This window comes from Orussus abietinus, unplaced genomic scaffold (assembly GCF_000612105.2).
Source record: "Orussus abietinus isolate OABI.00-Male unplaced genomic scaffold, Oabi_2.0 scaffold105, whole genome shotgun sequence".
Lineage (NCBI taxonomy): Eukaryota > Metazoa > Arthropoda > Insecta > Hymenoptera > Orussidae > Orussus > Orussus abietinus.
The window spans coordinates 116,790-131,682 of NW_019394307.1; the positions used below are offsets into that span (position 1 = coordinate 116,790).

The 14,893-nt window shown below is 37.5% G+C and overlaps 1 protein-coding gene across 3 annotated transcripts in view; it reads right to left on the bottom strand.

Moving 5' to 3' along the window:
- Positions 1 to 14,893, bottom strand: part of LOC105696081 — a 137,329-nt gene that overhangs the window by 68,474 nt on the left and 53,962 nt on the right. The gene's annotated exons all lie outside the window — the stretch shown is intronic.

Genomic DNA, 14,893 nt, shown 5'->3' on the forward strand with positions numbered 1-14,893 from the left:
GAGTTTGAACCGCGTCGCGTTCCCACCACCCGAGCCGCGAGTCGACAGGGGACGACGCAGCGCGCCTCGGGTCGGGGCCCGTCCTCCCACAACGCCGAGAACGTTTTCAACTTTTCCCGCATTATTCGCCATCGTGTCGCGCGCGCCCATCGAATATCCGCGCTTTCCGTCCGGCTCAAGTCGCCGCCTCGCTCTGGAAGTCCCAACGTACGAAGCATGGAGCCTGCACACTCAACCGTTGCCATGATACTCTTCCGAAAGCAGCGAAAATGAAAGAGGAAGAACAAATCCTTTTTTCTCTTTCTCTTCTTTTGCTCTTATATACCAGGCAATTGCCAATTGGATTAGGCAACTGTTTCACCGTATAAAAAAGAGCGAGAAACAAGACGTAGGATATATGGAGCTCGAACACCCGAGGGGGTATTCACTCGGGAAATCATGGATTTTAACTCTTTAATTACGGCGGAGTCGAACGTGGAGATATACCGCCTGTACGGAAAGCTCGGCCGCTGAGTGCTAATATTTTATATGGATACGATATTCATTTGTCGCTTTGAATACTTGGGAATAATGGGGGCCACTGTGGTGGCGCTTCGTAAAAAAACGTCGGTCATGCAGAAGCCGCTATAGTGGCATTTCGTAATTAAAGAGTTAACGCGCAAAACTGTGTGGAAATTAGCTGGAAATCGTTGGAAATAACCGAAACACTGTCATGACTTTGAGGTCGATCGTCTCTCGTACCGAATCGCATTGTTGTTCATCATATAAAATCAAAGGCAATCGGCTCTCAAAGAAGGAAATCGTTTTCATTGATTTCCGAGTGAACAGCCCGTCGCGAACCCCCAATCACTCCCTTGATATTCTTGTGACGGTCGAGAGAATAAAAGGGGGCGAATAAAGAACGATAAACTTTTTATTCTTCTCCTTACCGTTAGATAGCCTGTCGCCAGATTGCATTTCGCAGCTGTTTTGCAAAGTTAGAGGAAAAGTAAGTGTCCCTCGTTTTTTGTCTCTCAATGTGGCTGCCTTCATAGTCGGATCGGCGTAGGTAATTCATATGCCCTACGTCCACGGAAACAGTTCCTCTGGTCTTTCGCTTTCGATTTTCCCGTTTTTATAGTCAGATCAGTGTGCGGGGTTATACATCCTACGATTATTAAAATCCTGCGCGCAATTTCGTTCGATGCGAGCAAATGTCCATATGAAGATGAAAACACGACAGTAAGACACGGACGCGTCGGTCACATTCGTAGATGATTATTTGCTGTACCGAATACAACAATTTTTGAATGTATAGAGTCGCACGGGAGGATCGCAACACATAATCGTCTACTTTCATGTGGTCAACAAGGAAATACGTTGAAAACGTGATTCGGAGGATTCTAAAGAGCACCCCAGAATCTAAAACGCGAATGAACTCTTAAAAGTATTCTTATTAATATTATATAAGCATTGTAATATATGAAAAGGAAACTAGTTGTTATGAAAAATGTATCTAAAATTTACTGATTTTGTTTTCCATTCTTGTCCAGTTTATATACTTATTTCCTCTTAACTCTTTCATTACAGCAGCCCGCTCCTCCAGACGAAAGTGTGCACATTGCGCTTTGGCAGTCTTCGGTGTTCGAACTTACGTGTTCCCCCTGAACAACGCCTCCTTGACTGCCTTTTGTATGTACACTTTTCTAAGTGTTAAATAACAACTGTTTTGTCTTATTAATCCATTATTGAATTTCCAAATAAATGTCTAACCTTAAACTTTTAAGAAATTAAAAGTTATCCCAATAGCTGGTCTTCTCATCTCATCTCGATCAAAAGATATTCTGCAGATATGGCAGAATTTGTTACCGACTAAAGTCGCCGCTAGTACACAAAGGTCGTCGCATGTGTGTCGATTATAGTCGGCGCTCGTACACACAGGACGTCGTGCGGATGCCGACTATAGTCGGCTCTCGTAACGAAAGGGTTAAGGGGATGTGAAAGGGGCATCTGAAAGCTTAATCGCCCATGAAACTTTTCTACGAACTGAGTGTACCGAATCGTTTCAAACATTACAACGTGAACATGGAAGGTATAGGAAAGGTCCTGAAACATGAAATTTCATTTTTTATAACAAATTTTAAAAATATCGACGAACAAATTAAAAAAAAAATAAAATTTCATGAGTTTTAGGACCTTCCTTTTACCCTCCATATTTATATTGTAAAGTTTAAATCAATTCGGTACACCCAGTTTGGGGAAGTTTCATGAACGAGTCCTCTGACGCGACTGTCACATCCCCTTACTATTACTATCTAGAATAAGTCTGTCATCACGTAATATGAAAATCAACATTTACGGTTTTTAATCTTATCGATGCCATCCACAATTACGAAATATCATCTTTTTCTGTAACTCTTTGGAGACCAAACCATTGTTTGAACGTAAGAGCTAGTGCGGATGTTCTTAAAGAACGACATGTTCACACAGATGAATGCGTATAAAATAGCGAACGTAATTATTGTTAGTAGGTCGAAAGAGAAAGAACTGCGAGAATATAGCATAATACGGCATGAGACTCGCATGATAAATTTGCGTCATAATTGAGGCCTGTAGCACATGCGTTGTTAAATGTATTAACGCGATACGATGTGCAGGTGATACGCAAGTGGTAAGAACGTCTATTGATGCTTTTTATGCGCTTACGCATCGCCCAGCAGAATATACATTTCAGTATGACGAACAGATAACGCGCTAATAATAAGAGATATCTGTTCGGGTGCCGTTCGTACACAAGTACGTCAGCAGTACAGTATATATGTATCGTTTAAAGCAGCCGTAATGTGCAAGGTAGCCTACAAATGATGCAAAAGTAAAAATTGTATCAGTTGTATTATAAAACTATGGAATTATCATAAAACAGTGGATAATTTGGAAAACCTTAAATGTTCTGATTACAAAAGGAAAAAATTGAGGAAGAATAAGGAATATCCTAGTCTCTATCTAATACAAACGATTGATTGATATTTCTACATATATACTAATGTATTAAGATATTATTTGGATTCAAAATGTTTTTACTTGTGTGGTTATTAAGTATAATCCAACAAGGGATATCAGTGGCCATGCAGGAAGGCAAATTTTAATGCTCCAATAAATGCAACCAGTATACTGATAAGATACTCAAATTTGATTTAAGAATACAAATTTTCATACATATGTATTACTAATGTATTTTTCTAGCAAATGTATTGCTCTTTAATAATGAATTACATGTCTGTGAAAAACTATTTGTGGATATGAGTTTTGCAAGACTCAGAATTGTCGTGCAAAGAAAAAACGCGTTTTGTAAACTGAAATTAAAAAATTTACCATTTACAGATAGTGTTTCAAAATTGAAGTATAGAAGTCAAGCAATTATATTTCGTTGAATAAATTCTAACTTGTTTAATAATTGCGTTACTCTTAGCTATAATTAAGGCAACCAACAATATATAGTAAATGCATACGGGGTATTGGCTGAGAATCAAGGGACAATTTCCTGTTCATGTATCTATATTTTAACATCACAGAGTGTCACATGCAAATGAATAATGTTTTAATTAGACGCAGCAAGTGTCAGTTTCAAATTAAAGTTTCTAATGACCCTGTCAACTAAATATTAACCTAATTTCCCCTCCACTATCATTGTCAAATTGGACCATAATATTCAAATTTAACTTGCATTGCATTCGCTTTTGTACAGGAATACGGAGAATATAATGTTTCCATTTCATCGAGCGAATTTGTGCTACGTTGAGAATTAACTCAAAATAGCGGGTGAGTTTATGGAAGCATATTAATTACCTATGAAACCATGACGTTCGGATAATACATTCGGGGTATTCCTGAATAACGTTTCTAAAATATTAAAACATTACTAATGAGTAAATTGAAAATTCATCTCAGCTTTATTATAGAATCATTTAAAATGCAATAAATTACATAAAAAGCAAAGTCAAGATTCATTCTCGGTATTATTCGAAACGCAAAAACGTAAAATGGAATTTGTGTAAAGCTAAAAATCATCTCCACAGTCAATGACTACTTCGGTTCACTCATAGATTCATTGATAGTCGATTACAGCTATATTTTCATGGTAGCTCAAAGGTCATAGGAAAAGATACGTATTCTTGTAACATTTTAATCCTATTCATATGCAATGAAAATTGAACACCACGCTATTTTCCTGACAGAGTACCTCGGAATGAACGCTCATTAAAAAAAAAAAGCAATTCACTCAAATTGAGTTGAATATCTAATTTTTTCAGTTAAACGTGGAGAACTCAATAACTAGTTGGTTCAATTCAGTTTGAATGGAATCAATTGTTTCTCTCTTAGCTATGTTTTTGGAGGTAAATTTACTGTTTCATTTTCAGTGCAGTAAGTACTAAATGTGGTGGAGCGTCGATAGCCCATCCGCGCTAATTATTAGTATAAATTTAATCTTTTATAATCGCTCGAGTCAAGGCCCACGGAAACTCGAGGTCCTTCCCACGCGTACCGAAGGACCCGAGCTACCCTCGAAAGGGGGGCAATAAAACTTACGAGTCCGAGCATTCTCAAAGGGTCTCTTTTCGAGGATTTTCGCCGAAGGTCCGAGATGACGTCTGGCGAACAGATTTTTTAACTTTCTAAAAATTCCGAAGCCCGCTTCTGGCGACCAGACGCCACTCGAGGGTTTTTTCCGCGAATCCGCGGCCTACGTGACCGGCCGCTTCGCGGGTGCCTTCGAGGGCGGAAACCCTTCGGGAATTTCTCTCTGCCAATGAGAATGCTCGACTCAAGGTCCGACTTCCTCCCTCCACCGAGTTGGAGGGAGAACTATGCATTCGGATATTTTTTAAGATTTTTGGTAAAAATCAGATTCCCAAAGACCGTTGCCGAGTCAACATCGAGTCCAGTAAAGCGTTGCCGAGTCAACGCAGATACCATCAGAAAGTTGCCGAGACAACTTCGATTCTCTTAAAACGTTGCCGAGTCAACGTAGACTCTCTCAGAAAGTTGCCGAGACAACTTCGGGTCTCTTAAAACGTTGCCGAGTCAACCAACCGAAAGTTGCCGAGACAACTTCGGATATCAAAAACGTTGCCGAGTCAACGTACAAAAGGTCCAGTTGCCGAGCCAACTGAGAACTTAACCATTTCGTTGCCGAGTCAACGCAAACGCGAAGACCAGTTGCCGAGTCAACTAACCACCACCGTAAATTCACGCATCTTCCCTTGTCTGTAAAGGAAATACAGTTTGTTGTGTCACTAAAATCCGAAATATTTCATTCAATACGCGAAACCAGCTGCTGGCGGTTAATACCCTCTTCAGCAAAGCACTACTCGAGCCCGTCTTCCCCAGCCCGAGGATTTACGACCCTCGGGGATTGATTGACAATCGCGAGTTGGTTTAGTGTCGCAGAACATGTGGTTCTTGATAAATAAATGAAGTAATAAAGGTCAACGAAATTTTTCCAAAGTGCGTACTTTGCACGATATACAGTTTTTAAATGGAGCCAATTGAAACAATATTTATACAATAACGCATCTGTGAGACAGTAAATACATTGTTATGAGTGAATAGTTCGCAAAACTTAACCGCCTAATCGAAACGAGTGTTCCATAGATGTACAAACGTGTAAACCTGTAAACGTGTAAAAATGGTTCTTAACCCGTGTTCCTCGAAACACTAGTGTTTCATGAAGTTGTTACAAGTGTTCCGCATATCTTTTTGCATATATTTTCATTTCTTGCGTAACATAAAATTATTTTATGACCTGTGCAATTTTGGGGTTCCGCAAAATTTCCTTCTAATGAAAACTCTTCCATGGTTTCGAAAAGGCTAAGGACTACTGATCTAAACTAGTTCCATTTTAAAAACTCATTTCCATTAATATTTAATTCATGGAAATAATCATACGAGTGAACTCTCGAGGATGGAAATGTACAAATTAACCAAACGTGAATATTTTTGTACTGAAAATCACAGATCAAAGTACGCTCGGTTCGTACTCAAATTCACCATATCGCATGCAAAGAGATTACGATGAAAACCATTTTTCCACCTGACCTGATCTCAAAAGTACCCTTGATTCAGAAGGAGCGACTTTATGGGATCAAGAATCAACACAAGCGAACACAATCCCTTTCTAGGTAACGAAATATTTATAGAATAATCGAGAAATGTAAACCGTTTTGATTTTGATTCTACGGTCATGTCACATTAAACGTGTACATAAATTGAAAGAGCCCTTTCTAACAAACTAACAAACCAATGCCTAATTATGGATAATCCGACTTAAAACAATGAACCGATAACACGGAATATTTGGGAAGCCCTAGATATCCTATAAAATTCCAAGTGATCTCACTTTTTGTGGTTTCCACAGATTCACCACTTTCAAGTTGAACAACATTATCCAAACCGAATCAACTCGGATTGAGCAAAACTGGCTAAAAATAATGCCACACAAAAAAAATACATTTAGTTGTAATTACTAAAAGAATCATAAGTCAATCGATAATAGAAGACGAAACTATAGTTTACAGGTCCTAGAACTATTTTCGATGTTATACTAACAAAATGTTTTAGTGTATTCCGAGTGTTTCGCGTGTATTTCGATAGTGTTCTGTTTTTGATTTGCATTTGGTTCAATTTCAAAACATTGCGTTGCATTAAATTCAATGATTTATTGGTAAAAATAGTTCCTGAACATTTCAGATTTATAACAGAGACGCAATTCCAACGTTTTTATCTTCTTTCATTCTTCTTTTACTTTGGCATCCGCTGAGAAACATAACAAAAGGCTTCCACTAGAGCTGTAGCCTTTACGTCAGTGGCTGAGTTATGACTATGAGAAAAAAAGTCATCTTTTGACTTTGAAATATATCTCCTCTTAAGTACCATCCAATTCTGCTGCCGCATAAATTTCCATCCTAAAAAATCCTTAAGGGTTTTTCAACCTCTTCAGAGCGAACACTTCCGATATTATGATCGCTACTCAATTCCTAACACAAGACAATGGAAACCGCAAAGTTTGACGATGACAAGCTCAGAGATTCTACTCTCGAGTTCATACGATCAACTTTCCATACTCATAGTGTGACAATCAATATGCCATACTCAGGGTGACAATCACGGATGACTGAGATAGCGCGACAACTCAAAGCCAAATAACAAGTAACGAGAAGTACCTATCCATACCATTCCACAGAAAGTTTCACTTCAACCTGTAACACTCGCTTCGGTTAAATCACTAAAATTCCCCCTCAGTCCCTTTGTCTTAGAATATACAAATCCCGCCAATTCAACCAATTCCATCATATTCTTGTGAAGGCAGCAAAGAGGATAGAGAACAAACAGAGGGGCTATCCGTTCTCTCATCCTCTTTTGCTGTTAGATATTGCGCTGTTCAGCTATTCCAAGTAACAGAAAGAAAGAGCGATTAAGAAGCCCCTCCGTTGAGTCTTGCAATTCCGTTACCTCCACGGTAAAATATACGAGATCCATACATCCCACGTCTATGCTTAGAACCGAAAGAGTTAACCCCTTGCCTTACGATTTAAATTCCAATAGCGCGTACCATAAACAACAAAAGTGTCGGTCATACATCAGGCCATATCACGGTTTGGCTGAACGTTCAACGTCTCACGCGTCTGTTATACTTTTTGTTTACGTTTCCCCCGATTGACATCCCACGTCTCTCACACGATATCGTAAGCGAAGGGGTTAATCTCGGTTACGAGGAAAATCATCCCCAAAAACGACGACGGAAATTCGGCAGAGCTTCGGCCGCGTCCGGCCAAGACACGCGCAAGCAAGTGAAACGCGATGACGTTGACATTAGAGGCCAGCAGGCACAGGGGTGTCGATTTTATGGTTCACTCGGCGCCACCTCGTTGGGTCAAATCATCTAATAATAACGCGTGAATACCCGCAGGAGGGGGGAAAAAAGGATCCACCCCGAATTGCCCTTGACATTCTCCCGGCGAGGGAATCGATTTTTCGATTTCTCAAAGGCCGCCGGAGCGTTACAAATTTTCGTCCGCGAACGGGCACGGGTTTTCGCTCATCGAGAGCCGGCACGCCCGGCTTCTACCTGGCGGCGCTTTTCACGGGCCGTTAGCCCCTCGCCGGTGAAAAAAGTTCGCTTTGACGCGTCTCAGCGGATCGAAAAAGCTCCGTGGACCAACGGCGGAGCCGATCAAGCGAGAATCTAGCCGCGCCAACTTCGCGCGTTCGCTTCGCGCGACATCTGACTTGTGCTGTCCTAAATTTTGACGCGGGGAAGCTGGAGGCCGACGGCTGTCCGTGACGGCTGCCGCAGCATCCGATGATGCAACGAGAATCGATAACTGTCGGCTGTAATGTCGAGGATCGCTCGATTGCGCAGCGCGGCTCGGTTTCGCGCTTCTATTGCCTCACGCTAAATATTACGCGCAGCCGAGCGTTCCGTTATCGACACGACAACGGGGCTCGCCATGTTCCCCGATGAAAACTAATATTTCTTCCTTTCGTTTTCCCGGCAAACGTTAGCTTTGATGAAAGCCGACGCGCGCCAAACGGGAGTGATTCAAATGGTGCTTAACTTGTTAGACGACATATGAGCCCATAATTATGAAAGTGTTCTAAGTCCAAATTAAAAAAAAATGAGTTTATCAGGTATTTCACCCCACATTATCTTAAGCTAAATTAATTCAATGTCATTTTTACGATATTGTCAAAAATGAACCATTAGAGAGTGGTTGTAATTTCAACATTATATGGAATTCATTTAGTGTTAATTATGAAAGTGGTCTACGTCAAAAATTTAAAGAAATTATATAAACATAACCTTAAAATGGCACGTGGCCCTCTTTGGCGCGTTTTTGAACTACACGATAAGCCGACAAATGACAATCAAACGGTAACAGAAACGACAATACTTTCCGGTCTACCTAACAATACATGGAATTCATTTAGTTCTATTTTGAAAGTGCATTAATTCAGTTGGACTCTTCCGAACTAATTATTGGCGGAAAAGTAATTTATATATTTTACCACTATATCCACGGATAGCGGTTCAGGTAAGTTAATGACAACGTACATATTGTGTGAATATGTTAATTACTATTCGGATATGATGTGATTTGCAGATATTATACGACCACGTAATACTTCTTTAGATGGTTCTAAATTGCACGTTTTGAATCTTTCGCCTAAAAGAGGAAGAACGAAAATATACGGAAATATTAAATTACTTCCGTTATACCCCACCACTAGACCAGTAACGGAAGAAAAACATAGATATAATGTTTACATCTCTCCAGTTTTTCAGGAACATTTTAAAAATCTTAAAAACTCATAATGATGAACGCCTAAAATGATAAAAATGGATTACTTTTTAAAATTAATTAATAAATGTTCATGAATTATTTCATTAAAATTATCGTTTCTAATAAAACTCGTAGTTATTTTATTGCTTTAAGTCATTTATAGGACATTCAGTTAATTTTGAAAATGGTCTAAGTCAATTCACCCTTTAAAAACATTTTCCTATGAAATTCACCCAAAATTTCATATTCATAATAAATTTCCATTAATTATGACTAATAAAACTCGAAATTAAAATGTTGCATAATATAAAAATATTTTTTAATTTATTCAAATGCAATTCATTAAATATCTCGAAACAAGAAATATATGACTTAGACCACTTTCATAATTATGGGCACATATGTCTCTAAGGACAGAATTCTGAAGATGGTCGACAAACAATCAGCTGATGTGCTGAAATGCTTGCAGACAAAATATCAATCTGCTGTTTACATTTCAGAGATCACTTTTATTCGTTACATTAAGATCAAGTGGTACTATGTTTTCTTATACCCTGGTCCCTCGATTTTCGAAGAGGGTGCGTATCGGATGAAAATCGCGTAAATGGGGTACGAAAGCAAAATATTTCAAGATAAAGTCAGTATAAATTACGCAATTATGTATTTCACAGATTTTTACAAAAAAGAGAAAACGAGTAATGGTAATTCAGAACAATAAAAATAAATGTTATTCGCCGTCGCGATTGGTACTACACTTCAAAATAGTCATGCTTTTCCTAAAAGTCACTATCTTCCTTACTTGTGCGAACAAATTTAGTTGCGTTCACGGCAAATGAATCAACAAAATATCAAAATTATGTACTTAATGTAAACATGTCAGTACTGTACTCGTGGATGTATTATAAATTCAACATATATCGTCCAAAAAAAATATGATCCACCCACGTATAAACAACATGGAGGGATTATTTACCGCATAAAAAAGTACCGCATAAATCGAGGATATGTATTTTGTGTCTGTGCCACGATTTTAACTAACCTGTACGCGGTGAATATTTTTCAGTATTATTTTTCGCCAGAAAGGTACAACTTAAAAATACGTATAACAGAAACGTAAATTATTTTGCCAATTTAAATGAACTATTGTAAACAATAATTTGATAAATTGCGCAATGACTGAGAGCATAGAAACGATCGCATCTTCACAGCGGGGTTCAGGTCCAGTGGACTATTATCAAATCAGCTATCTTTATATTTCTACTGTCGATACATCCGATGACCAGTGCGACCATTTTTTAACAAACCGAAGCAATGCACAGAAGGCAACCACAGCCTTTCATTAATTGAAATATTTTGTTGCAATGACGTTATTCGTTAACTCGAGACCTTCGACTACTGATGCCAAATCAGAACAGTAACAAAAGTACCGTAATAATAAATACCATTTCACGACGAGAAACACGGTTGACGACAGGAGACGAAAATCTGACGATGACGAAACATTTTGCCCATTATGACTCGAAGAATCAATAACTACTCAGGCAACCCATGAAGTAGAATATACGTAAATTAATCGTCTAAATTAGGTCTATGGGTGTAGTAAATGTATATCGTCTATCATCCACCTAAAAACATATCTAAAGGATTTATATAAATATCTATGTCTATTGTAGATGAAAATTAAATGTCCACTATTGACATACAAATATCTACTTATTTCTTGACGCATACAAAACATATATAATAGCTCTATAAGACATCTACCAAAGGTTAATCAACATCGTTAAAAATATGTTTAGAAAAATAAAGAGACGCCTCGTGTAACCTAACATTTTTCACACATACTTAATATTTATATCTAAATTCCAACTTGATAAAACTGTTAATTTCGTCCATACTCTGATTTTTTATTTACTTCCTCTTTGGCTGGGTACCGTACATCATGATTTTCGACCACTGTGTAAATTATAATGTATTACCAGGCACCGTATGAAGTATAATATACTTATAGTGGATGTACAAATTAGGACATAAGTATAGAAAATTTACATTATTTATGGTATGCGTAATAAAAATATCCCGTGAACATATATGTCAATTTTTTTCACGCCGATATTTTCAGTAACATATATCATAGAAGTCTAGATAACCTGCATAAAAATCTGAACTATTCGAAAACGTTAAATTGATAATTTATATTCAGCTTTCACAGCTTATAAAAATGTAATTACACTGTAAAAAATTGCGCACATTTAAATGAAATATCTTTAAATAATATTCATATAATTCATGTACTTTTAGTATATAAGGGTGTCCTAAAATTATGAGTTTAGTATCTTAAAAGTGAATCGGTATACATTTATTATACACTTAAATAAAAAGATGGTTTTATAACATACTGTTACATTTTTTTTAATGACAATTTTACAATCACTTCCGAGTTTTTTTTTTTTAAGAATAAGTTTACAAGATGCAATAAGTATCATTAGCACCGATCGACAAGTACGGAGCGGTCTGCATAAGTCCGAAAAATATTTATTCCTTCATAGGCTTTAGTAGCATCATGGTTAGTGTTCCTGCTTCCATGAGTCCCGGATTTAAGTCCCGACAATTGCAAAAAAATTTGTCTGTGTCGAAAACAGCAGGATTTGGCTGCATAGCCGTACTGATCAAGTTCTCAAACAGACTGCTCAAAAAGTGTTATGAATTCAATTTTTTTTACAAACACATTTGAATATCTGTAGACCATCTGTACCATATTGTAGATATCTACGATATATATGAGCCGCTCAGTGCACACATTGATTAACTCCATAAAACAAAAAGTTGAGAAATGCGATGAAGTAATGTAGATTCTTTTTTAAAATTCCTATTATAATATAACTTCAAATATATAATGTAGAATACATAAATACAGTTATAGTTTTCATCTAACGGTATATAAAATTAATAAGAAAGAATAGCCAAAAAATAATCGTCTGCATTTTATATCGACAAATGTTTTTGCAGGTATTAAATTTCCTCCCCTATTCCTGTATGCCAAACCTTTTGTTCCGTTATGCTTTTGTAAATTTCGTGCCCATTTATCAGGATTACGACTTCTTTTCCTCCCAATCGATGTGTTTGTTGGGGAATTTGTACCGTTGCAATCGGATGAATCCGAGAAACACGATAAACGTCTTCTTGCCCCAGACTTTCTGCTGATAAATCGTATTGAAGAATCATCCCTGCTTTCCACATCCACATTGTTATTAGTTTCACTCATCTTGATTATAACGGTATAATATTTAGTTCTTTAAAAACAATCAGGGAGTAATGTTGAAAAGACCAAAAAATATGTAGTCCGTGTAATATTGGTGAAGTATACAGTAAGATTCAGCGTGAGAGATCACTGTTATACCAATTACCGTCTGCATTGCGCTTCTTTCTATCTGTTTGCTGATGCGATTTTATTACTCATATTGTTGAAAGGGGGAAAGCATCTTTGGCTGTTTCAAAAAAAAAGCATCGATGTACGGCCGCAACAGATAATCCAATAATACTATACTGCCAGGTATTCGTCTACGATTTACATTAGAGGATGGAGTTAATCAAAATGGCTTCTGAAATAAATTACTTATTATTCAATGCCCAAAAAAATTTTGCCGTTTAATGGTGTTAATCTCTATTAATCAGGAAAGATATTATAAATATAAAAAGTTATGACTATACCAAGTGCTTTGACACCTAAATTTAAGATTTTTCAAAAAGTGGAGTTAGTCGATGTGTGCACTGAGCGGCTCATATATTACGTACCATATCTGGACATCTAGCCTTTCAATGTACCTAAAATAGAGTTCATAGATATCTATATTTATATCTTACATACGTTCAATAAACATTTAGATACGATTCATTTACGGGTATTCCACGTTCAGCAGTGCCTGGATATACAACGTACTGTCGACAATCGTTCGATTAACCCTGCATGTTGAGTAGTTTACTCTTATTGCTTTAGCATACACACGAACTGCGCATTGTGTACTCGGGCGCATACTTAACACTTTACCGACCGGAAGCCTATTAATCGGTTTTGCGATACCCGTGATCGCCATTTACTTCCAAATTCGCCGGTCGATAAAGTGTTAATTATTAATTCAACAACATTTCTTGACATTTCTTGATAAGAATTGACGTAGGTACGCAAAGTGATGTCCTTTTGTGGTTTGAAACCGATTATTCAAATCATGTTGTTTATTGGGCGCAAGGCCTTCGATCGTTGATGTGGTAGCGGTAATTAACGTTTCTCGATAAGAAATGTACTTGATTAAGAAGGACGGGGATGCGTCGATAACGGAACGTTTCCGCCACAGGGTGTCGGGAAATCGATAATACAAGATAACATCGATTTGGTTGTAATGTATGGTCAGGGGGCAGGGCTGATTAAATTCTTTGAAACCGTACATTCGCATCACGTCGTTAATTAGGCTAATACGACTTTTTGCAGGAAGGAAATAGCTTTTATACTTGCATTCACCCAGAGCATTAGGCCCAGTGCTGAATGTACAAGTACGGCACCTAGAAGTTGATTTGAGTACGGTTAGAAAGGGACGCAATTTAATTCCTTAAAAGCGTAAATTCGAATCACGTCCCAAATTAAGGTAATACGAACATATTCACTGACTGAAATCCCTTTTAAAATTTCGTTTACTTCGAGCAACCCACCGAGTGTTGAATTTTCAAGTATGGAATCTAAAAGTCGAACCGGATATGGCCAGAAGGGGAACCAATTTAATTTTCTTTAGAAGCGTCAATTCGAATCGCGCCATGCATTAGAGTAATACGAGATTTCGCTTTGGGTAAAATAGCTTTTAAAATTGCCATTACCTCGAGCGATCCTTTGAATGTTAAATTAACAAGCATGGAGTTTAAAAGTCGAATTTGTCATGGAATTCCTTGCCATAATCGATAATTGTATCTATGTATAATTATTATAATTTCCTATTAATACTACGATTTTAATTTCATGTTTAAGATTGCTACCGCAGACATCGAAATCTATTGTCTCGCTTTTTACAGCATAAAAACGAATTAGCGATGACTAATTCCAAGTTTCATTGTGAAACCCCAATCTTAAGTTATTTACGAGTCGTTCGTCCAGTTATCGATCGTTATCGACGCACCGGTTAAAAATATCTATTTACATGCACGGCTACGCTGTAGTTCTTCTACTCTCTCTATACTATCCTGCTATTCAGATTTATTGAATATTGAATAGTAAATGGGAATGTGCTCTTCGGTATGATAAAACCGTCATTAATATTCTCGACTCCGTCCTCGAAAAGACGAATCGTGCATCTATCACTGCTGAATGCATCGAAGGACGTGTCTATTTCAAAAGATATTTTTTCAATTAACTGTTGATTACAAAAGCGATCATGGACTTTCTTGGTTTAAACAAAAAATTGATCTACGCTATCTGCTATAATAGAAACGTAAAATAATAGTATGTTCATTTTTAAATTTTCTTCTAACTTTTTAAATTTTCGTGTAACCCAGCTTTATCACCCGGGTGACAAAGAACTTGTCTTGTA